The sequence below is a fragment of the Podarcis melisellensis genome (assembly GCF_964234715.1).
Source record: "Podarcis melisellensis genome assembly, chromosome: 6".
Taxonomy (NCBI): domain Eukaryota; kingdom Metazoa; phylum Chordata; class Lepidosauria; order Squamata; family Lacertidae; genus Podarcis; species Podarcis melisellensis.
Genome location: NC_138538.1, coordinates 10179349 through 10202914, shown reverse-complemented (window position 1 = coordinate 10202914; position 23566 = coordinate 10179349). Strand labels below are relative to the sequence as shown.

Sequence of the window (23566 nt, the reverse complement as noted above, 5' to 3'; positions counted from 1 at the left end):
CTCTGTTCAGAGATGCATACACTTACACAGCCAATTTGCATAATATATTTTCTGCTTGTGTGATCTGCCCTCTCCAGGAATGTGCTTTTATGGCCAAGTGCAGTGCATGAATCTCATAGAACCAGAAACAACTTCTGTAGACAACTTAGGAGTCCTTTGCCCCACTCCCACAAACACACAAAAATGGTTACTGACTGCATTCATGGTTGCCAGGATCGCACTTGTTGGCACAAGCATGTAACTTGAAGAGTTGCTCTCCTGGGCAGGATAGGCAGCACTTCATAAACAGGAGCGTTAGTGCTTTTTCCTTCACTGTCTCTTGTGCTTTTAATATCTGTAGTACCCTGTACTCACTCATGATGTAAATCTCTCTTCAGAATAACCCAGCCCTGCCTGCAGTCCTGTTTCTCAGTCCAGAGAACTCTCTTAGCAATAAAGCATGCTTAATGCACTTGATGCAGCATATTGGCAGAGATCATTAGCTCATTTCTGGCAGGATAGACACCTGCAAGAACAGATGGCAGGTGCAGGGTGCCAACTTGAAAAGCAAGGGTTGAGACAGTTTTTGCTCCCATCCACCTGCGCTTTGGTTTAGAGGTGTGAGATCCAGCTGTTAGTTTGATCTGGTTATGTGACGCTTCCTTTTTGATGTCTTAAAAACAATGTGTGGGATTCAGCTAACAAGCCCTGTCAGAAGAATCCCTGTGCATTTTCCACCAGTCATGGGTTCTCTGTGTCAGGTCCCCCTATCTATGTTTCCTAGTCTTCTAATGTTTAATAGGTTATTGTATTTTAGTGTTCTGTTGGAAACCACCCAGAGTGGCTGGGGAAACCCAGCCAGATGGGCGGGGTATAAATAAATTATTATTAGTAGTAGTAGTAGTAGTAGTAGTATTTTGCGCCTGTTACAAAATCGGTCCAGGTCTAGAACGGCAGCTGCTACTGACCCTTCTTCCCTTCTTCATTTCGCATTTTTTAAAATGCGAAAAATAACGACTCACTGTGATAACTGTGCTGCAACTACATGAGGAATTTCAAACTCTGACCTTTCAAATGAGAGATGTCATACTATTTTGACCCCTTTAAAAAAAAAAAGAAAGAAAGAAAATTCTCCAAGGAATCAAGGTCTGTTTGCAGTTAACATACCCCAGAATACTTTCCAGCAGAGGATTCCATCACTGGCAGTATCATTTCTGGTCATCTTTGGAATGTGCTTGGGAAAGAATGAAACTCGTCAGAAAAGGAGTTAACATTTTGACATGTCCAATTCCATATCTATGCTTTTGGCAGGCGCAGTCCGTGGCCTTGATTCCTGACTCCAGAACCAGCCCAAAAGGCATAAGCTAGCAACCATACGTGCCTCACACCCACAGTTTGTACCCTACCTAAGGAGCAGAGAGATGGAGAGTCCCAACAGAAATCCAAGTGGAAACGTCTCATCAGCGGTTTCAAACTTGTGCATGCCATTCACCAGCATGGTTTGACACATGCACCCAACACTGTCAGGTGATGGGGGAGAGATGCAGGACAAGCAGGATACCAAAATAAACTTATCAATGCACTGCAGCTACTCATTCGTAACCACCTGAAAAGATGGGCAGTGCTCTAAGTAGCAATGCTGCATTCAGGGAATGGGCTGGAGTGAGTAAGCCCTGGGCTTCAGTAAGGAAAGGCCTGTCCCCAGGATCAACATAGATTCAGAATACTTTACATCACTTTACATCACAATGGGGATTTTTATAATTGACCACAGCGCTGCAGACACCAAACAGAGAATTATGAGTCAGCTCATAATTCAGCTTACCTTACCAGGTAGCAAGGTAAGAGGCACTGAACCCTCACAATGAAATGAAAATGTGGGTAGTGGGAGATTGGCATTGCTTGCAGGCTCCCAGAGAGAAAACAGTGGCCCGTTTTCTCATTGTCCAGTCATTGCAAGCTAAAACCATGGTTGGGCGTAGCTTGCCGCCTGAACCTAATGGGTTTATTGGGTTGTTGTTGTTTTTACTATTGCAATATATATCTTATGTTTTATTTTTCATTTTTTATGTTGTAACCCCCCCCCCCCGTGATCTTCAGATGAAAGAGGGTATATAAATTTATGAAATAAAGATTTATCCTGCTCCAGATTTTTTTTAAAAAAAGCTGAAACCATTGTTTTGTCTTCCTCTAGATCAGGCATGGCCAAACTTGGGCCTCCAGATGTTTTGGGACTACATTTCCCATCACCCCTGACCACTGTTCCTGTTAGCTAGGGATGATGGGAGTTGTAGTCCCAAAACACCCAGAGGGTCACGTTTGGCCATGCCTGCTCTAGACAGACCATAAACCCAAGAACAAACTATGAGGTTGGGTTTGCATGACACGCTAAGCCAAAACCACAGCTTAGCTCACACCTGCACAACAGCAAAAGAATCGGGCTGGCTGGAGCTAAGGGGAGCTGCAATTGAAAACACTGGAGGATATTAGGTTGGTGAAGTATTTAAAGCCATTAATTTATTAGACTAGTAACACTGACCTCCTAAACATGTTCCTGTTCAGAAATGGTCAAAATGAGAAGCTAGGCCATGGAGCTTATACGGGGATTTGAGAAGGTAGACACTCTCTGGAAAGTGTCACAGGTAACCCCAGATTCCTGCAAAAACTATGAGTCAAAGAGGCAGCCCTTCTACTCCCAAAGGAACTTTTAAACTGGTAGCAGTAATAATTCTGGCCAAGATCCAAAGAACCAAACAAGTAACGTGATGTATTTGGAGTGCCTATAAAAACTGTAAATGTCAACTGCTCCAGGATACAGCTGCAAGACTCAACGTATCTTGTCAGGAGTTGGCTGCCAGGTTGGTTTTGAGCCAGAATTCAAAGTGGTAGATTTTTTAAAGCCCTAAATAGTCTAGCCACTGGATATTTGAAAGGTCAGCTATTCCCATATGAACTTGCCTGGCTACTAAAAGGACTGATTCTGGGTGCCCTGGCTTTGAAGGTGAGGTGGGTAGCTACCAAATATTGAATGTTTACAGTGATTGCACCTTGGCTCTGGGGCTCCCCTGCCTTTTTGATTCAACAGGTGCCAAATCTGGCATCTTTTATATGTTAGGTCAAGACTTTATTCTTCTCCAAGGCTTTAAATGTTTAGATCATTTTACTGCTGTTGAAGAGAAAATACTAATACTGTAGAGGAGGCTGCTTCAATGGTTGTTTTTATCGTTTTTTGTATTTATTTTCCTGTCCTTAACTTGCCTCGAAAATATTTTCCAAAACTGGAAAATATCGGAAGATAGCAGCAGATAAGTGTTCGAAATAAATAGACCATTCCACGCTGGTTCCAGTTAGAAGGCTGGAATCACAATTTCTCAAACAGCAGCCACCCTATCTTCCTGCTTGCAACAAATGAACGAAGCTCTACCCTTTTTCTTACCTTCAATGCAATCTTTAAAAAGAAGAAGAAGAAGAAAAAAAATGCTGACCACCAGTGTGATACCATGATTCATTGTGTTGGACTGGGGCCTGGAAGATCCGGAAGCAAAACCTCATGCAATCAAGAAGCTTACTGGTCGGCCATGAGCCAGTCGCTATCTCTCAGTGTAAAACTACCACAGAAAGTGGTTGTGAGGATAAAATGAGGGCAGGGAAAACCACATACATCACTTTGAGCTCCTTGGACAAAAGGTAGAGTATAAATAGAAAAATATATAAACAGTAAAAGAAAATATATGGAAATCTGATGTTCAACGAAACAGTACCGTATTTTTCCATGTGTAAGATGCCCCCATGTATAAGACCAATTTAAGAAAACACCCCTCAGCACCACCCATATATAAGACAATCCCCAATTTTAAACCTAATTTTTTGGTATAAAAAACCTACTTTAAAAATCCCACAGGGACCATGTAGGTAAACCTAAAATAGCTCTTTGATTCCTGGCCTAGATAGCAAATGCTTCAGAAATGGTCATCTATTTAGCAAATAATGATAATTTAATAATAATTTATTATTTATACTCCGCCCATCTGGCTGAGTTTCCCCAGCCACTCTGGGCAGCTTCCAATCGAGTGTTAAAAAGTAATAGAGCATTAAATATTAAAAACTTCCCTAAACAGGGAATTCAGTCCTTGCCCCCAAGTAAGCAGCTGTCTATAGCTGAAACACAGTGCACATGGATTTTTAAAAATCACCCCCCCAAAAAATGTTCTTGGCTTGGGATTTTGTTGCACACCTTACATTTCCACCACTTGGCCTGGTTCTGCTTAGAGACAAAAAAAGCCTGTGGTTTTGAGATCAAACCACAATAAACATGTTAGCGCCAAATCAAACAGCCGTGTTTGCCTAGGAAACCTGCACAAATTACAACCTTATGCCCTAAGTGTAGGTTGATAGGAAACTTTTCAAGACCTCACCCGACCCTTCTTGCTCCCTTTGCATATCACAGTCTATGATGCAAGCTGTATTTTCTTTTCTAGAGACATATAATGATTCAGCATCCTATAGGCCTGCCATGGTATCAAAATAGGGTGAAAGAGTTGCCAGAGCAGTAGATCTGGCCCTCTGGTTTCCATCGGGTTTTAATAACAACAGCTTAATATTTGTATAGAGTTCTGAAGTGTTCAGGGAAGAGTGCAAGCAGTAGGTGGACGAAAAGAACTGTCACTATATTAGCTAAACCAGATATTATTTTGAAAAATGCACTAGGCAGAATCAACTCCATTTCAGGCTGCTCAATATATATCACGTAGTCAAAGGGTTGCAGGCGGTCACTAGAGTGGGGACCTGAAAACAAATTCCCCAGGTTAAGATTCCTCTTTCCGGATGTGAAGCATGTCCTAACAAATTAAGGTGAAGCTAAACTGAAGTGCACAGCAGAAGACGGATGCCTCCTTTCCCCTTTGAAGAACTGAATGTTAGACATCACAAGACAGATTAGCAGAATGGGAATGCAGAGGCAAAGGAGGCTTAAGAAAGAGACCTTGTGACTAACGGATAGGGTTTAGTGGTTAAATGATGCAGAGAGATTCACTTAAGTGCACCAATTTTTGCGAGGCGGTGGGGAGAGACAAGAACTCTCATGGTTCAAGCAAGTTACCTTTGTTTTAAGCCACATTTTGTATTTGCTCTATCCTGTATTCATAGGAAATTGTCTTATACCGAGTCAGTCTCACTGGTCCACCTAGCTCAGAAATATCTACACTAACTTGCAGATGTTTTCCAGGATTCCAGACAGGTAGGTGATGTCTCTACTTTTTAAGATGCTGACAAACCTAGACAGCATCTTAAAAAGCAGAGACATCACCTTGCCAACAAAGGTCTGTATAATAAAAGCAATGGTTTTCCCAGTAGTGATGTATGGAAGTGAAAGCTGGACTATAAAAAGGCTGCTTGCCAAAGAATTGATGCTTTTGAATTATGGTGCTGGAGGAGACTCTTGAGAGTCCCATGGACTGCAAGAAGAACAAACCTATCCATTCTGAAGGAAATCAGCCCTGAGTGCTCACTGGAAGGACACATCCTGAAGCTGAGGCTCCAAGACTTTGGCCACTTCATGAGAAGAGAAGACTCCCTGGAAAAGACCCTGATGTTGGGAAAGATGGAGGGCACAAGGAGAAGGGGACGACAGAGGACGAGATGGTTGGATAGTTTTCTCAAAGCTACCAGCATGAGTTTGACCAAACTGCGGGAGGCAGTGGAAGACAGAAGTGCCTGGCGTGCTCTGGTCCATGGGGTCACGAAGAGTTGGACACGACTAAACGACTAAACAACAACAACAAAGTCTCTCCAGCCCCACCTGGAGCTTCTGGGGCGGGGATTAAATCTGGGAACTTCTGCATTCAAGGCAGATGACTTTACCACTGAGCTACGCTCCTTCCCCAAAGGAAAAGTGCCCAATGATTTAGGTCCAATGCTCCGTGTTCTTTCAGTGATGCTCTCCCTCTCAATGGCACCCTTTTGGATAGAACAGACTACAGTCTAACTTTGTAAACAATGCTTTGTAAACAATGCCTTCCAAAACAGCAGTTGCCCTTTCTGTGCATAAGAGCATCACACTGCTGGCTTGCAATGCAAGCCCCGTGTTGTACAGCACAAGCACCATGTCCAGCCGGTAAACTCAAGAATAGAGACTTAAAGAGGAAGTCAGTGTTATCAGGGAACAGCTGGACTCTCCTTGAACTCTGAAAGCTGGCAGCTTGTACACTTCAGAAAACATGGTCTAGCGCAACCCGTGTTGCTCCCACAACTTGACAATAACTCCTGTTACCTTCCCTTATCTCCAGAGCCTTCCTGTCTCAATCGCTACAGAAGTCATTTCCATATTTGCTTGGGCGGGGGTGGAATAGGATTTAGACTGAGCTTGCTCTTCATTGCTCATGGAAAAAGTTAGGGCAGGTAAGCAAGGGGCAAGTGGAGGAAGAAAATGCTTCAGAACAATTTGAAGCCCCTTCCTCCTGAACAGTTCGAAAGAAACATCATAGCAGTTTCCCCAACCCAGATCAAAGGAACAATTCCTTAGAGAGAGGTAGTTCAAGGCAGCCAGAAGAAAATGTTACATTCTCGTGGTTTATTAAACAATGGCTTAGTGTTATATTTGAACCCTGCCCAGTGGCTTAACTATGGTTTGCTTACTGCCAACAAATTAGAATCCGAAACCATAGTTTGCTGATGGCTTGCAAACCTTGGTTTGTTTAAACTACAACTTGATATTTCTTGTCAGCTCTGCACCTTTCTTTAACCCTGGTTTCTTTCGCCACGCCACCCCATTTGCTCACCAAACTACAAAGGCAAGAGCAGCTTGAAACACGAAACAAACTTTGGAGAAACAAGATGTGCTTTGTTTGATTGCCAGGTTGACCCCACCATGGTTTGGATGAGAGATCATAACTAGCCGAAGTTCAAATAGGAATTTGACTCCGTGTCTCCCTAGTATGAAGCTCTAACCACTACACCACACTGGCACAAATGCTCGAGGCCCATATCCTCTCTGGTCCATTGAACCCATGGCAGAAAAGTGGGGCTCAGCTCTTCTTAACTCGAGGAGGGAGAAAAATCTAGCTTTAAAGATAAGTTCTCTCAGAGCACAGTTCAATTTCAATTTCAATTGGATGGCTCTAATAGAGGATTACGGGACGCGGGTGGTGCTGTGGGTTAAACCACAGAGCCTAGGACTTGCCGATCAGAAGGTTGGCGGTTCAAATCCCCGTGACGGGGTGATCTCCTGTTGCTCGGTCCCTGCTCCTGCCAACCTAGCAGTTCGATAGCACATCAAAGTGCAAGTAGATAAATAGGTACAGCGGGAAGGTAAACGGCGTTTCCGTGCACTGCTCTGGTTTGCCAGAAGCGGCTTAGTCATGCTGGCCACATGACCCGGAAGCTGTACACCGGCTCCCTCGGCCAATAAAGCGAGATGAACATCGCGACCCCAGAGTTGGTCACGACTGGACCTAATGGTCAGGGGTCCCTTTACCTTTAATAGAGGATTAGACAAATTCATGGAGGAGAGGGCTATTGATGGCTCCTAGTCATGATGGCTATGTACTGCCTCCATGGATGGAAGCAGCAATGCTTCAGAATACCAGTTGCTGGAAACCACAAAAAGGGAGAGCGCTCTTGTGCTTGGGTCCTGCTTGGTGTTCTCCCACAGGAATATGTTTCGCCCCTGTTGGGACAGGATGCTGGACCACCAGATGGGCCACTGGCCTAATCCAGCAGGCTCTTACGTTCAAATACATTTTTGATGGAGGGGATTGAGCCCACTTTCACATTTCTGAACTGGGCCACAGAAAGACAAGCACCAGACGTGCAAACTGAGACCCTAGAACCAAAAAAGCTAACCCAACATTTCCATCACCTCTTGCACCCCTTATTAATATTCTAATCCATGGAAACAAAACAATACGATACAATAATCTTTATTGTTATTGTCTCATACAGAACAACAAAATTGAAAAATCTACATAAAACATTCAAAACCCAACAAGCCGGCTATCCCAGCTATCCCAACCTGGTTAGCTCCCTAAAAACTCTGATACCCCATTTTTAAATACAATATACTCCCATAGAGACTCCTTACACTGTGTTTGAAACCAAAATCGCATTTGGGTAGAAACTATGGAGAGACTAATGAATCCCACTTTTCCTGAGGTTTTAGAGCAGGCATAGGCAAACTCGGCCCTCCAGATGTTTTGGGACTACAACTCCCATCATCCTTGACCACTGGTCCTGTTAGCTAGGGGTGATGAGAGTTGCAAGCCAAAAACATCTGGAGGGCCGAGTTTGCCCATGCCTGTTTTAGAGCTTAGCCACCAGATGTACGGAATTCATAAATGATGAGTTACAGCCAGTGATTCAGTCCCAAGCTATGAGTGCATCTCCAGAGACCTCTACTATGACAGGAGCACAAGAACGACACACCACAGATTACACTGCAGAAAGTATTGTGTAAACTTTTAGGAAACTCAGGAGAATGGGGAGAAGAACTATTAACAACTTGGTTTCAAAGTCTCTCCTGTAAGGATATTCTTATGTAGACCTGGACTGCCTCTCTGAAGATTCTTAATGTCAGTTTTAAAAAGCCTGCTTGCAAGAGACCAAGAATAAATCATTTCTTATGGCACCCGGCCAAACACAACTCACTAAAGAAAATTCTGAGGTCTGTTATGGATATAAATTTTCCCTGGGACCAAAATAATAGGCCACATTAGAAGTTTTAAAATTTCCTTTAAAGGGCTACTGTCCTCTATATCTATTTCTGCATTAAAGGAAGAAAAATGCTCAAGAAAGAGAAAGGATGAGGACGGGGCTTTAGCCCAGCCTCAATGTGAATGAAAATCAGTAGCCAATTAGGCATATCCCCCCCCAAAAAAATCAATCTGAGGATTAGGATTATCAGAATGCACTGTGGGCTATTCATCCACTTTGCCTCCTTTACGGTAACATGCAAACCAACTTCCACGGCTGCTGGGCTTAATTTTTCAGGACTCCAACTGCTGAAAAGATCATCTAGGGAGACTTTGCAAGGCAAATCCCGTTTCCACACTGCTCAGGATAAAATTATTCACAAAAACAAGAGATTATAGTAAGCCTATTACAGCCTGTAAAGATCTCATACTCTCAGCTGAGCTTCCTTTAAAACAAAAAATTCTGGCAAATGAAACAGGCAACAGAAATCTGAAAATGCAACTGTCTCCCCGCAACAGTAACTGTTTTTGCACAGCCATCTTGTCAGTGCTTAATGTTGTAATTATCTTGTGTAAACCGCTGTAAAATCTACCTAAAAACATGTATATAAATGACTTAAATAAATACTCCTATATACATAACAATGCAAGGTTGTCATCACGCAGCCCCCATTGGAGGATATGTAGTGCCACATCACAACACTGCATTTGCATGGAGTCCGAGCGCAGTAGTACTCCAGTACTGTATAAACTAACTCTACTTTTCAATGAAGTTCTCTTCTATTTGCCTACCTTCTTTCACACTTACTGGTATTAGGTTTGCAGCCGTAAAGGTTATTTCCCAAACTCTAGAGAGCCAGGAATTTATTGATGGTGGGAAAGGGTTTTTCCAGTTTTCTGGTTTTGTTGCTGTTCATAAACAGGATACCATTTCTTGATTTTCCTATTGAACGATGCTTTGGCGTTATCCAGATATTGTTACAATAGGCTCCATGGGGAGGTCTTGACCAACAATGCTATTTATTCCTGTTAATAGTGACTCACTATATCCTTCATAATATAAAACCCCCAGGTTATCCAATAACACTGAATGGTGAAAGAATCGGGATAAACAAAAGTAAGTATACTTCTTCACGCAGCCCATAGTTAAACTACGGAATTCACTAGTGATGGCCACCAACTTGGGCAGCTTCAAAGAAGACTTAAACAAACACTATCAACTGCTAATAACAACGGTGGCTACCGTATTTTTCGCTCCGTAAGACACACTTTTTTCCTCCTAAAGAGGGGAAATGTCTGTGCATCTTATGGAGCGAATGCGTGGTCGATTGTTGGCTCCCTTTCTGGCCCCGCCCCCTTGCCCAGGCCTCCACTGTTGAATGTTCTCAGATGGCGGCTGTTTCCCCAGCGACACGTGACTGGCTGATTAGATTATCTGTCTGGAAACTGTAGAAACGGCCCCCTTTCCTTTGCTAAAGAAGCTGCAGAACTGTGAGTTGAGCCCCATAAAAACAGGATTTTTTTCCCTTTGCAAAGTAAGCTCAACAACTTTGAGCTGATCCTAAAAAAATTGGGGCTTTCCCCCTTTGCAAAAGAAGCTGCACAACTGTGAGCTGATCCTCAAAAAACCAGGGCTTCCCCCCCTTTCCTCCTCTAAAAACAAGGTGCGTCTTATGGAGCGAAAAATACGGTGTGTTCCACCTCCCCTGTTGGGAGGCAGTATGCCTCTGACTACAAGTTGATGGGAATCGAATAATGGAGCAAAGTGCTGCTGCTCTCAGGTCCTGCTTGCAGGTTTACCACAGACATCAAGTTGACCACAGTGAGAACAGGATGCTGGACTAGATGGGTCTTTGGCCTGATCAAGGCCTGTTCCTTTGTTCTCCTGAAATGTTCTCCCAAGACATTCGTACTCCTCAGCACTTTGTTCCAAGTGTACTAGAGATAAATGAACACCACAAGTACCTTAACATAGACTGTGAGGTTATCTGTCTCTGAGAAGGTGCACAAGGAACCTTACGGTTAAAGGAATAACCGAATTACAGCAACGCTGCAAAGATCAAAAGATAGTAATAGACAGAGAGGGACTGGGCATTGGCCCAGATCTGTCCTGTGGTTAACCAGAACCAGATCAGAGCAAACCAGCAGCCATTTGGGTCTCTGGCATTACTTCTATAGTTGAAAAGGGGAGGAAGAAGAAGAGGAGGAGGAGGAGGAGGAGGAGGAAGAGGAAGAACATGTTTGGAAAATTTGCAAGGGCTTTCCTTTTGGGTAAACTTTCTGGAGTAGAAATGGTAATTCAATTAGTCTTTCTTCATTTCTTGGCTTTCAAATTGATAATTCTGGAGTGATTCTTTAATATGTGGTTTTAAAAGCCACTGTGGGGGTCATAATGTGCCAAATAGAAAATACAATGAATAAGAAGACAATTGTCGCTTTCTCAGCATTCAACAACAGAAGCAACAACTAGAAATTAATGAAATCAAGTTGAATGGGATTTTTCTTTCACATGGAGACTATTCTGTCTCATATTGCTAACCAAGATCAGTTAAATCATACCTGCTTGAAGAGTTTTAGACAATGTCTTCTTTGCGGAAAGTGCCGCCCAACCAAATTAAAAAACACAACAATTTGCCTAAGAGGAACATTGTAGCTAGTGTTTGTTCCTTGGGGGTTCAGCAGAGAACTCATTGCCTCCCCCATTACCCTGCAAGGGTGAGCAAATAGATTAAAAAGGGAAGAGCAGGAATGACTCTAATTTAGCTAGAGCTGTTACAGTTCTGGAGTTGACTCTGTGAAGGTACAAAATTCATATGCTGGATTACACAAAGGCCATGAAGAAGGAAGTCTGCAGAAAATATTATCTGCATACAAAGCTTAATGCCTCTCTCACACACACACATACAAACACACATGTGCGTACATGCACACATCAGGTTCTGTTCCTCCAACTCTCCACTCTTACTGGAAACATTGAGGATCTGCTCTCAAATGCACATTTTGCATAATATACAGAGGTACCTCGGTTTAAGAACTGCCCTTTTCCCGAACGATTCGGTTTACGAACTCCGCAAAATGAAAGCAGGGTCCCGGTTTGCAAACTTTACCTCGGTCTAAGAACGGAAGCCGAACGGTAGAAGGGCACTGGCGGCAGGAGGCCTCATTAGGGAAAGTGCACCTTGGTTTAAGAAAAGCTTTGGTTTAAGAACGGACTTCCAGAATGAATTGAGTTTGTAAACCGAGGTACCACTGTATTCCCAGTTCTAAATCACTGCCTTTTTAAACAAGAAAGAAGAGCTGCTTCAGGTGCTGTATTCTGCACCCTGGACAAGATTCTGTGCTTGCACACAACTCATGTACTACATACACAGCTCTAGTTAGGGCTTGCAAAATGTTTGGCAGGAATGCTCTGTCCGCCAGGGACTCCCCAACCCATAAAGCATCTTTCTCTCATCACAGAGATAAAAAATGGTACAGACACACTTCTCTACATTTAATTTACAAGGCAAAAGAAATAAAAGAACTCGGGGTATTTATGAAAACCTGATCTGAAAGACAAAATGCATCTCCCATGGGCGTAATGAAAACCGTATTTTTATAATCAACAGCTGGATGCTGAAAACTTGGCCAAAGAAAACTCTGCAGTGTAAAATTGTTCAAACATCTGGGAAAGTCCGTTCGGGGCAGGGAAAGGAGATAAGGCAGAAAATTCCAATTACGCTTTGTTGAAGTTAGCAAGCAAGACCCAATAAGATCACTTCAATGGCATTTTCTTCTGGCCCCTCAGTTTGAGGAGGAAAAGAAAAGGCTGTTTTGATTTAATAAAACCTACAGCTCCCACAGACAGAACACTTTATTATGGTCTCTGACAGCGACTTAAGCAGCAAGGCCTTTGTTCATATCTGCCCTACCTCTCCCTCAGTAGAGATATCCAGGGATCTTCCCTGTTCATTCCAGGCTTTGTAGGATGGTGAATGACCTCTCCCCTCTGTCCTTGCACAAGCTCCAGCAAGAGAAATGGTAAAAGCACGCAGCCTCCCTCTCGCACACGGGTTATTGACACTTAGTTCAGCTGAACTACGTTCTTTGTGACTCATAGGTTCAGGTACGGGCTGGGAGCTCTTACGTGAAGGTTATTCTGCAGATCACTTTCCTCCACTGCAGCTCCTCATGAGGAGGCCATGGAAGATAGAGAGTAATCATTAGAGCATGGGTAAGCAACCTAAGGCCCGGGGGCCAGATCCGGCCCAATTGCCTTCAAATCTGGCCCGCAGACAGTCCGGGAATCAGAGTGTTGTTACATGAGTAGAATGTGTCCTTTTATTTAAACTGCATCTCTGGGTTATTTTGGGACATAGGAATTCATTCATATTTTTTTTCTTTTCAAAATATAGTCTGGCCCCCCACAAGGTCTGAGGGACAGTGGACCGGCCCCCTGCTGAAAAAGTTTGTTGACCCCTGCATTGTTGTTGTTTAGTCATTTAGTCGTGACCCCATGGACCAGAGCACTGCCATGCACTCCTGTCTTCCACTGCCTCCCGCAGTTTGGTCAAACTCATGCTAGTAGCTTCGAGAACACTGTCCAACCATCTTGCCCTCTGTCATCCCCTTCTCCTTGTGCCCTCCATCTTTCCCAACATCAGGGTCTTTTCCAGGGAGTCTTCTCTTCTCATGAGCTGGCCAAAGTATTGGAGCCTCAGCTTCAGGATGTGTCCTTCCAGTGAGCACTCAGGGCTGATTTCCTTCAGAATGGATAGGTTTGATCTTCTTGCAGTCCATGGGACTCTCTAGTCTCCTCCAGCACCATAATTCAAAAGCATGGACCAGCCCCCTGCTGAAAAAGTTTGCTGACCCCTGCATTAGAGCAACCCAATGCTGCCGTCCTGCTCCAAGACTAAAGAGATTCCAGACTGGTACCTGTAGAGAGAGAGAGAGAGAGACCTAGCTCCCAACTTTTCAGCCAATCTAATCCTCCTAAGGAGACCTGAAGAGCCCTCCTGGATCAAATCAAAAGCCTTATCTAGTATAACAGTGGCCAAGAATGACATGAGGGCAATACCTCTCTCCAGCTTGAGCTCCCAAGCATCTCATATACAGAAGCAAACTGCCTTCGGCATGGAGGCAATACAGCCAACATAAGCCATGGATAGTCTTCTTAAATCCCCTTTTAAAGCCCTCAAAGTCGCAGTCATTGCTACATCCTGTGGCAAAGGATTCCATAGTTTACCTATCCGCTGCGTGATGAAGTACACTTCCTTTGGTTCATCCTGAATCTCTAACCACATAGCATCATTGGATTACAGTGGTACCTCTGGTTGAGAGCAGGATCTGTTCCGGAGCCCCGTTCACAACCTGAAAGGAACGCAACCCACGTCTGTGCATCTGCAGGTCACAATTCGTCACTTCTGTGCATGCACGTGGCGTCGTTTTTTGCGTCTGCGCATGCGCAAGTGCCGAAACCGGAAGTAACCCTTTCCGGTACTTCCAGGTCACAGCGAGACGCAACCTGAAAAAACGTATCATGAAGCAAATGTAACAAGAGGTATGACTGTATTTTCCATAAAAAGTTCTCTCACTCCAGTTTCTTCACACTGCAAATGTGTCCTCTGTGGGAACTATGGCAAGACCCTTCATACCATACTCTGCATTTATTCTCATGGCAGCTTTTGTTTTTGTTTTTAAATAATTTTCATTGAATGATTTTATGTTACAAAAAACAATACAACCATACTACCACTAAATATAATTAAGAAATAAAAACACACATATGTGCAGACACCCACACCCAAAATGATAATAATAAAAGTAAATATTTTTCCCCTTTTATCTTACAAAATCTTTTATTCAACTTGGACTTCCTGTCAAGTCCCTTTGCATATATTTTATCTTACAGTCTAATGTACACAAAACCATAAACCTTTCTATATAAATTTCCCAATACATTCTGAAAACATAATAAGTCCTTAATTGTTGTCCACCTCTTTTTAGTTCCTTTATCACTCGAATGCTAGCACGGAGTCAAAACTATTATTGTATTTTTGAACATATCTTCTAGATAGTTTTCTGCACAAATTTTTGCTTTGAGATTCCTCTGAGTTTGATAGTCAATTGAGCCGTCTCCACCAATTCCTGTAATTTGATTCTCATGGCAGCTTTTGTACCCAGGCCCCAAATCCGTCCCAATTGCTTCCAAGAGCGAGTAGTACTTTTGCCATTCTTTAAAAGTGGTGAGCAAGTGAATTGGGAAGGGTGGGGAAAAGGTGAACAACAGGCTCTTTAACTGTTCATTTGTTCGATCTTGCAGAGCACTGGGCACACCAAGCCGCTCCGAGCTTTGTGACTGAAACCCTCCCGGAGTTCAAAAGGTTCTTTAGACTTGCAGCTTTGGCCCTCATCCCATCTTTCATACTGAATAGGGAATAGGAAGTTTAATTTCCGACGATGGAGTGCGAGCTCCCAGGCTACAGCACACCCTTCCCACTGCCAACCATCAGAGGAAGGCGTCCTACCTAAAACCATTTCAGCTCATAGGTTGCTCTGGGAAAAGCTAAAGTCCAGAAAAGCCAGGGTGGGTAAAAGTCAATGATTTTAAAAAATAAAAATAAAATCAGATTTTTTTATTTACATCAGATTTTTAAAATAAAATGCTTTTGGAGGAAAAATCTTTCTAAACATAGTTTTCTATTTAAGTTACATTATAGTTCAAAGGCTATTCATCAGGAAATAAGGATTTGTTTTCAGTTTTTCATCTGTGCTAAAACTTACACATATGCTATAATGTTTAACCACATCAGATAACAAACATGGATACATATGCTATAATGCTATTGCTTTAGTTAAATAAATTGTTTAAATTGTTATTAAGGAAATTATTATTTTCCTCCTTCCAATAAAGTACAGCAGAAAGGTTGTCCAAATATAAACAGTTAACTTATTAAACCTCACAATAATTTCATAATTATCTGTCTATGCATTTCTAATAGTATAACCAAATCAGTATCTTTTGATAGAACTGTAAAAACTACTCTGAAAATTTAATATTCAAAAAATGAAACCTTCATCTGGTTGTAAACGTTAAGATTATACCCGCAAGAGTGAGTCTTCCTGTAAAAAAAAATAAACGTTTCAATCAAGTCTTACTGACTAGTGATTTAATTTTGATTTAAATCAATTTGATTTAAATCAAATCCACTCTAAGGAAAGCTAAAGCCAGTCACAGTCAATTTGCTTATCTAGTTGATTTGTATACTGCTTGATCGTAAAACAACTGCTCCTCAAAGAGGTTTTAACGGTAAAGGGACCCCTGACCATTAGGTCCAGTCGTGAACGACTCTGGGGTTGCGGTGCTCATCTCACTTTATTGGCTGAGGGAGCCGGCGTACAGCTTCCGGGTCATGTGGCCAGCATGACTAAGCCGCTTCTGGCGAACCAGAGCAGTGTATGGAAACGCCGTTTACCTTCCTGCTGGAGCGGTACCTATTGATCTACTTGCACTTTGACGTGCTTTCGAACTGCTAGGTTGGCAGGAGCTGGGACTGAGCAATGGGAGCTCACCCCGGTGCGGGGATTCAAACCACCGACCTTCTGATCGGCAAGTCCTAGGCTCTGTGGTTTAACCCACAGCGCCACCTGTGTCCCAAAGAGGTTTTAACCCCCCCAAAAAAAAATCCCAATGAAATTAAAAAAGAAAATTAAAGTCAAAAACAGATTAAAACTTATGTCAACATTCTACATGTCTAGATACTCTTGCCTCAACAAAAATGTTTTTAAGCTGATGCTGAAAAGAGTCCAGTGATGGCGCAAAGATGGAAGCAGGAAGAAATTCCAACAGTGGAAGAATGGAGAATGAAACTGACTGAATATGCAGAATTGGATAAACTGACTGGGAAGAAAGACCAAAAGTTTATTGAGGACTGGGGGAGATTTACAGAGTATCTGAAAGGCATATGTGATATACAGACAACGCTTGTTGGTTTTGAAGAGTCTCTGTGAAAAATTAATAAATATTGTAAAAAAGAAATAAGTGAAAGGTAGAGGAATGGCTAAAGGCAAGAGTAAGTTTAGAAATGCGTTAACAATAGAAACTTTAACAAAAGATTGGCAGAGAAATTGAGGGAAGTCAAAAATTGATGACTGTGTGATAAAGTATGATTAGATTGTACAAAAATGTTTGAAAAATGAATAAAAATTATTTTTTAAAAAAAAAGAGTCCAGTGATGGCGCCTGCCTGGTGTTGAAGGGGTCCACCTGGGTCCACTTTGGATAGCCAGGCTGGAGCCATTTTATAAGCTGAAAGCCATCTTAGAGAGCAAACTAAAAGCCAAAAGACAGTTCTCTCTCCCCTGCTTGCCCCTGCTCTTTGCAAGAGGATGCGGTATGGGGATTTTGCTGTTTTCTGAGAAACTGCCCGTTTGCCCAGGATGTAGCCCACCACAAAATTCTAAAAGAAGACTTACACCTGAACCTGTTAAAACCACAAACACAGGTGGGGGTCGAGGAGTATTTACTGGAAACAGTAAAGAGATCAGAAAGATTTTAAATTTGCAGCGCCACCTAGTGTATAGTGCAACTTGGAACCGAAAGGCCACCATCAATTCTTTAATTGGTTGAGATGGGAATGATTAAGGGGTGGGTCAGGGGGGTTGAACCATTGTTTGCCTGAGGGGATAAAAACTGTCTGCCCCTGGTGTTCGGGGGCATTCTCTCATTTTTCCTGAATGCACCCACTTTGCTTTGCTTGTCTGACAAATAAACCAAAGTTGTTTTAAAAATATTGCTGCCTGGATTTTTCCATTCTGGTCTATATTCTGAAGTCTCTAACATTTCTGGTGCCACAGGTGACTCGGATAAGGGACCTTAAGTCCCAAAAGACCAGAAGGCAGCTCCCTTGTCCTTTTCTGGGCAGGGTACAGCCGAGGGCCAAGGGCCAACTACTCCTTGCGCGCACCGAGGCTTTTCTTCGGAGGAGGGCGAAGCCAATTTGGCCCTTCTGCTGGATCCTGTGAGACTAGACAACGGATTGAAGGACCGAGGTTGACAGGACAGGGCAGAGTCCAGCCGGCTGGGGTGAGTACATGGCAAAGGGCCCTGAGGACATAGGAAACCTCCTTTTTTAAGGAGAAGGGAGATCTTGATCACATCTCCAACGTGGCCAGTGGCATTAAGGGGAAAAGGAGTGTCCCCTGATAACCACCCACGTTAAGGTATTGGGAAGAAGGAAATGGGGCAGAGGTAATTGGTGTTTGTGTTTTGTATGTTGTATGTTCAGATACTCCAGTGAATGAATTTGTTGAATGAGTGGCCAGGGTTTAGGACCCCTTTGGCCAAGCGACTGCAGTGTGTGAAGAGTGGAAGGAATTTTGAAACCCGGTTAGGAGCGAAGTATCTGAAAAATGGGGTCTGGAACAAGCCAATGTAGTCCTTTTGAATGCTTTTGATTTGGCCCAAAGTACTTACAATCAGAGACAGGAGGCCTCAAAGGAACAACCACCCCCAAGGTTTTCTGATGCCTGTTCCTCAGTCATCAGGCATCAAATCTTTCAGAAGCATAGGGGCCCTAACTGGGACAGGGCAACAAGGAGTATCTCTTTGAGGCTGAGTACCTAGTTAGAGAAGAGTTTCAGACTCAGATGCAGCTTTGGGAGCGATGGAGGGGATCGCTCCAGAGATCCCTTAGGTTATTCAAGTTAGGTATATTGCACTAGGATGCATACAAACCTTTCAGATCTCTGAAGTCAAGGGTTCAGCCAGGCAAAGCTGGAGGGTTCTCTGCTGAGCTGTGGCTTTGGTAGTAAGGCAAGCCTCCTAGTTTTTCCATAGCCCAGTAGTGAACTGGGAAGCACATGAGCCTTGCAGACCTCCAACAGTTTTGATCCCTATAGTAACTACAGCTTGACCAGGGAGGACAAGCTAAATCCCAGAACTTAGCTAAGGAAGAGCTGGGTACCTATGTGACCAGCGGCAGTTTGGAACAAATTAGGGAAACCACAAGCAGTGTCCTAGTTTCTCTGATGACCAGTGAGAGGTGGTCTATGGCTAGGAAATACGAAATGGTTTTAGACCTATAGTAGTTATAGCTGAGACAGGGAGGGCAATTTAATTGGTGTCCTTAACCAGGCACCAGCTGGATGGGTCAGTGCTCAGGTGTGTCTTAGAGAACACTGCAGCAGACCCCAGTTTGAGGCTCAGGCAGAGGAGCCTCAAGAGAAGACCTGCATCTTTGTGGCCACCACAGTTGACAAGTTAGTTGCCACAGAAAAAGGATGAGGGAACAGATGAAAAAACAAGCCGGACACTTGAAACTGACCACAGGGTGTGACCAGCCAAGGTCAGGTGTCTGCTGGGAGAACTACTAGAAGTTTAAAAACAAACAAAAAAAAGACAAAAAACTGCATAAAACTAAAAGAGAAGGAAGAACTTTCTCCATTTAACTTGGATGAGTTTGTGAACATGGATGAAGTTCTAGAGGTTCACGTAATAATAGAGAACCCCCCCCCCGACTGAAGAAATATAAGACTGATCAATGCAAATTAAAGGAGGACAGGCAGGAAAATGTCGGTTCCAAGTGCCGTGGTTCCAAGTGCCCTGCCCTTGGGAGGACAGGGACAGCCCCATATCCCCAAAGCTCCACCACTGCCTCAGTATGCGGCCCCAGGAGCCGAAGCAGGAAAGGGGGGGGGCTGCCAGACACCCCAGAAGTAGACGAGGCAGAGCCCAGTGACCAGATCCTGGACAAAATATACCCCAACCTTAAAGAATTGAGGGAAAGGATGAGCAAATACAGAAATTCGACCACTATGTATCGAGATGCTGCAGACGCTTATCACAGGGGTCGAGAAAAAGCCTTTGGAAAGTACCTAAAACAGTGCAGATCCAATCAGCCCACATCCAGTGTAGAGGCAGGGACAGCAGTCCTGACCCCCCTTCGCGTGGTTTTTGACAATCCACCACCTCCACCCCCTGCACCTCCGGCAGGGCAAGACGGTGCTCAAAATGTCCCTGCCCCACCTGCCCCGCCACCGCAGCCTAGGACATTCACCCTTCAATATGTCCCCTTCACCACCACCGATTAGATGAATTGGAAGACCCACACCCCTGCGTTTGCTGAGAAGCCCCAGGCAATTGTGGACTTGCTGTCCTCTATATTTGCAGTGCATGAGGCTACCTGGACAGACTGTCAGCAATTGCTGAACACTCTCTTTACCTCAGAGGAAAGGAGGAGAATTAATACACAGGCTTTAGAATTTCTTGGAACGCCTGATGGAGGCATACAGAATTTGGACCCCCTTTGACTCTGAACTCCCTGCACATGAGTTAATGATAAAAGCCTCCTTCATAGGACAATGTGCAAAGGACATTAGAACCAAAATCCAAAAACAGCCTGGGTTCCAGGGCATGTCCAGATTTCAGATCATGGCCATCGCCCAGAAGGTGTTTGAACAAAGAGGAGAGGCTGAAAAGAGGGAGAAAAAGCAGTGGAGGAAAGAAAAGGCAGCAGTGTTAGGCACGGCAATGGCTCACAGCCCAGGGACCCGAGGGGTCCGCCGTAGCCATTCAGAGACCCGCAGCCAAGGAGGAAGATGCCTGCTCAGTGATAGCAAGGCCATGAGAGTTACCCCTGTAAAAGGCTGCATGGAGCCAATTGGGAAGCCTGGTCAAAAATGCATGTATTATTGGCTGGCAGAAAAGCAGCTATGGGAAAGTACACAGGCTGAAACAGGCTTTGCCCAGCCCCTTGAAAAGTCTGCAGAAGCAGTGGAGGCTTGTGAAGCAGACGTGGCTGATACTCTAGAGAAGCCCTGGATTGCGTGGCAGCGACTGAAGACGGCATGTCAGGCTGCAGTAGAAGCCAGACCAGAGGGACCTGGAAGCCCAGAAGGGACTGTGGGACGCCCAGGAAGCCCAGAGGGGCCTAGAGGATGCCCAGAAAAAGTACCAAGCCCAGAGGGGGCTGAGTACCAAGCCCAGAGGGGGCTGAGTACCAAGCCCAGAGGGGGCTGAGGCTACTTTGGGAAGTTGTTTCTACGGTTCAATGCATCTGTGTGATGGACTGTGTGTTGGAGAAAGGCTGAAAAGGCAGTTGCAAGTTGTTCCTCAGGCAGCAGAGCACCCAAAAAGTGGGGGTGCAGGCCAGGCAAGCCATTCCAAGAGTTCTGAGGAGGCCAAAGTCTCCAAGAGTTATTTATCCTTTGAGGTGAAGTCCAACAGCGAAAGGCATTGCCATGCAATTGGCAGCTGGATGCAAGGCTAACATCTATATTGATTCTAAATATGCCTTCTTAACCCTGCATGCGCATGGCGCCCTATGGAAAGAGCGGGGCTTGAGTGGAGCCCATGGGAAAGCTCTGAAATACGTTCCAGAAGTTGAGACGTTACTAGAAGCTGTATGGGCCCCCAAAGAGATTGCTGTAATGCACTGCAAAGGCCATGGTCACTAGAGGCAACCAGAAAGCAGATAATGCAGCTTGTGAGGCAGCTCTGAAACCTCCACCAGTGGTCACCACCGCCCTCAACCCAGCTACCCTGTTGCCGGTAGGAGAAGGTGAGGAGTAGACGCACGATTGCATTGAGGTTATGGACACAAGACTGGACCAGGAGAAGTGGCCAGAGGAAATCGATTGGCAGACAGAGTGGCCAAGGAAGCAGCCCGGGAACCGGCCCCCGCCTCAGTTATTGGAGCAGTGGTTCCAGAAGGGATCTTAAGCACTGCTGACAAACCAGATACTATGTGTCCACCCACATGAGGCCAGATGCCACAACCAAGCAGCTGGAGAAGTATGTCTATATAGCCAACCTTTATCAACTGGCAGCCCAGATTTCCAGGAAATGCCTGCTATGCCAAAAGAATAATCCCAGAACTCACTCCAGATGATGTGGAACCGCGTTACACCCTTGATGAACAGCAGTGGGCGCGTCAGGAAGGAGCAACGCTCCAGGAAGGACCAGACAGCCGTGTTTTTGGTGCCCCAGCATCTGGCCAGCGTGATTGTGAAGAATTGCCACGAATCCACCCATTTGGAAAGCCCAGCTGCTAAAGCACACTTTGGGAGAATACTCTACATCCCCAACCTATCACAACTAACTGCTGCTATAACTAACTGCTGCTATATCCCAAAACTGTGTCCTGTGTGCCAACCAAGAGACTGAGACTAACTTCTATATGGCAGGACAACCCCTTTCGTCCGAGACATCCCCGCCAGTTTGGGGCAGATGGGACATCACATCACCCAAGGACAAGTGCAATCTCTGTGTTTGTTGTGTGTGTTTGCTTCCTTTCCAGGTATTCCCTCGAGCGTACACCGTGCAGTCCCGCGGCAGTCTCCCTGAGCCGGTTCACCAGTTCCAGCCGGGTGACAGCGTCTACGTGAAGGAGTGGAGGCAAGACCCCCTCATCCCCAAGTGGCGAGGTCCGTACACCGTCCTTCCCTCCTCCCCAACTGCAGTGAAAGTAGCCGAGGTGATCCCCTGGATACATCACACATGTCTGGACTTGCAAGAGAAATCCTGCTGACCCTCTGAAGCTGATCATCACCTTGTGTTTGACGCTACCAGGGAAAAGCGTTGAGCCACGGGCAACGATATCCTGCGACTAATCATCACAAGGACAGTTACAAAGACTTTCTCTTTTCTCTCTTATTTTCTTTATTGACTTGCTCTATGTCTTATTGCCCTGACCCTACCGAGCCATACCGACCCTATTGGCCTGCTGACCTCTGCTATGACTGGTTTGTCTTGCCGGTGGTAAGAGACAGCATACTCGTTGGCTCTTGGGAACGAGGGTTCAATAGGGCGGCCGCAGTACAGCATCCCACTCTCCCACTGTGGCTCTTTATTCACTGCATTGCCCAGCGCACTTGGATGTGGCTCCTCCGGGAAGCTGCAGGTTCGGTCGAAATCTATCGAGTTCTAGACCGCTCTTGTCGTTGTGGGAGAATAGCCTGCTGGTTGCAGGGTAGAGCACTGTACCGACCCCATTTGATAAACCAGGCCCAAATCTTACTCCAGGTGTTGCATGGGAGGGTGTCTGAATCAGGTGCACATTAAAATTACTGAACAGGTGCCTGTAAATTCTGCAGCCCCACCTGTGGTTGTCGTGGTGGCTCAAGCCTCCCAAAACCCCAGGATTTCAGCCTCCATATGCCCTGGTCAGAGGCCACGAGGGTGCGCCACCCAGTGGGACTGGCACATAGACAGACAGGGCACCTAGTTCCGGAAGAATTGGATGGGAGGGGTGCCCGAGGGCAGCGTCCCCAACATAGAAACTTGCTCTCCAGCAAATTTAGAGGCACCACTAGGACTTTTGGTATTGGGACCAGAACCCCTTGATGGATATATTCTTGTGGGTGCATGGTGATATATGAAGAGGGGGAAGCCCCTTTTGGGTATAGTACTCTCCCAGGAAACCACAGGGGTCTCCACCCACCGGGAATAGTTGGGAAGTTGATCCAAGTGGTAGGAGCTTCCGAAATAAGGTGGAGAGTCACCCCTGAGGCCCAGCGAATAATTGAATACGAATATCAGTGGGCCCTTCAGCAGTAAAAGAACATTAGGGATGAACCCCGAGTATTGGTGCGAGGAACTATGGAATTATTGGGGTTGGTGGGTAGGCGTGGTATGTACTGCCCTACTTCTTTGGATGCTCCTGTATTTTTGCTGGCATTGGCCAAAGCGGGAAAGAGGTCCCTGGTCTCCCCTGCTAACTTTTCCCGTCTAATGACTGAATGGGGCGTCCTAGACCCCTACACTAGGTGGTTCCAAACGTCTGAGATGGTAGCGCATTCTGCCAATAAGTCAGAATGTCTGGTATGCACCATGGCCCCAACAGATGCCACGAGTGGACTACCACTCCTCCCACTGCCACTTAACCGTTCCGCCATTCACAAACGAGCATTGGTCAATGCAGC

The 23566-nt window shown here is 44.9% G+C and overlaps 1 protein-coding gene across 2 annotated transcripts in view; it reads right to left on the bottom strand.

The window, feature by feature from the left end:
- LAMA5 (laminin subunit alpha 5) overlaps nt 1-23566 on the bottom strand; it is a 200918-nt gene that overhangs the window by 142504 nt on the left and 34848 nt on the right. The gene's annotated exons all lie outside the window — the stretch shown is intronic.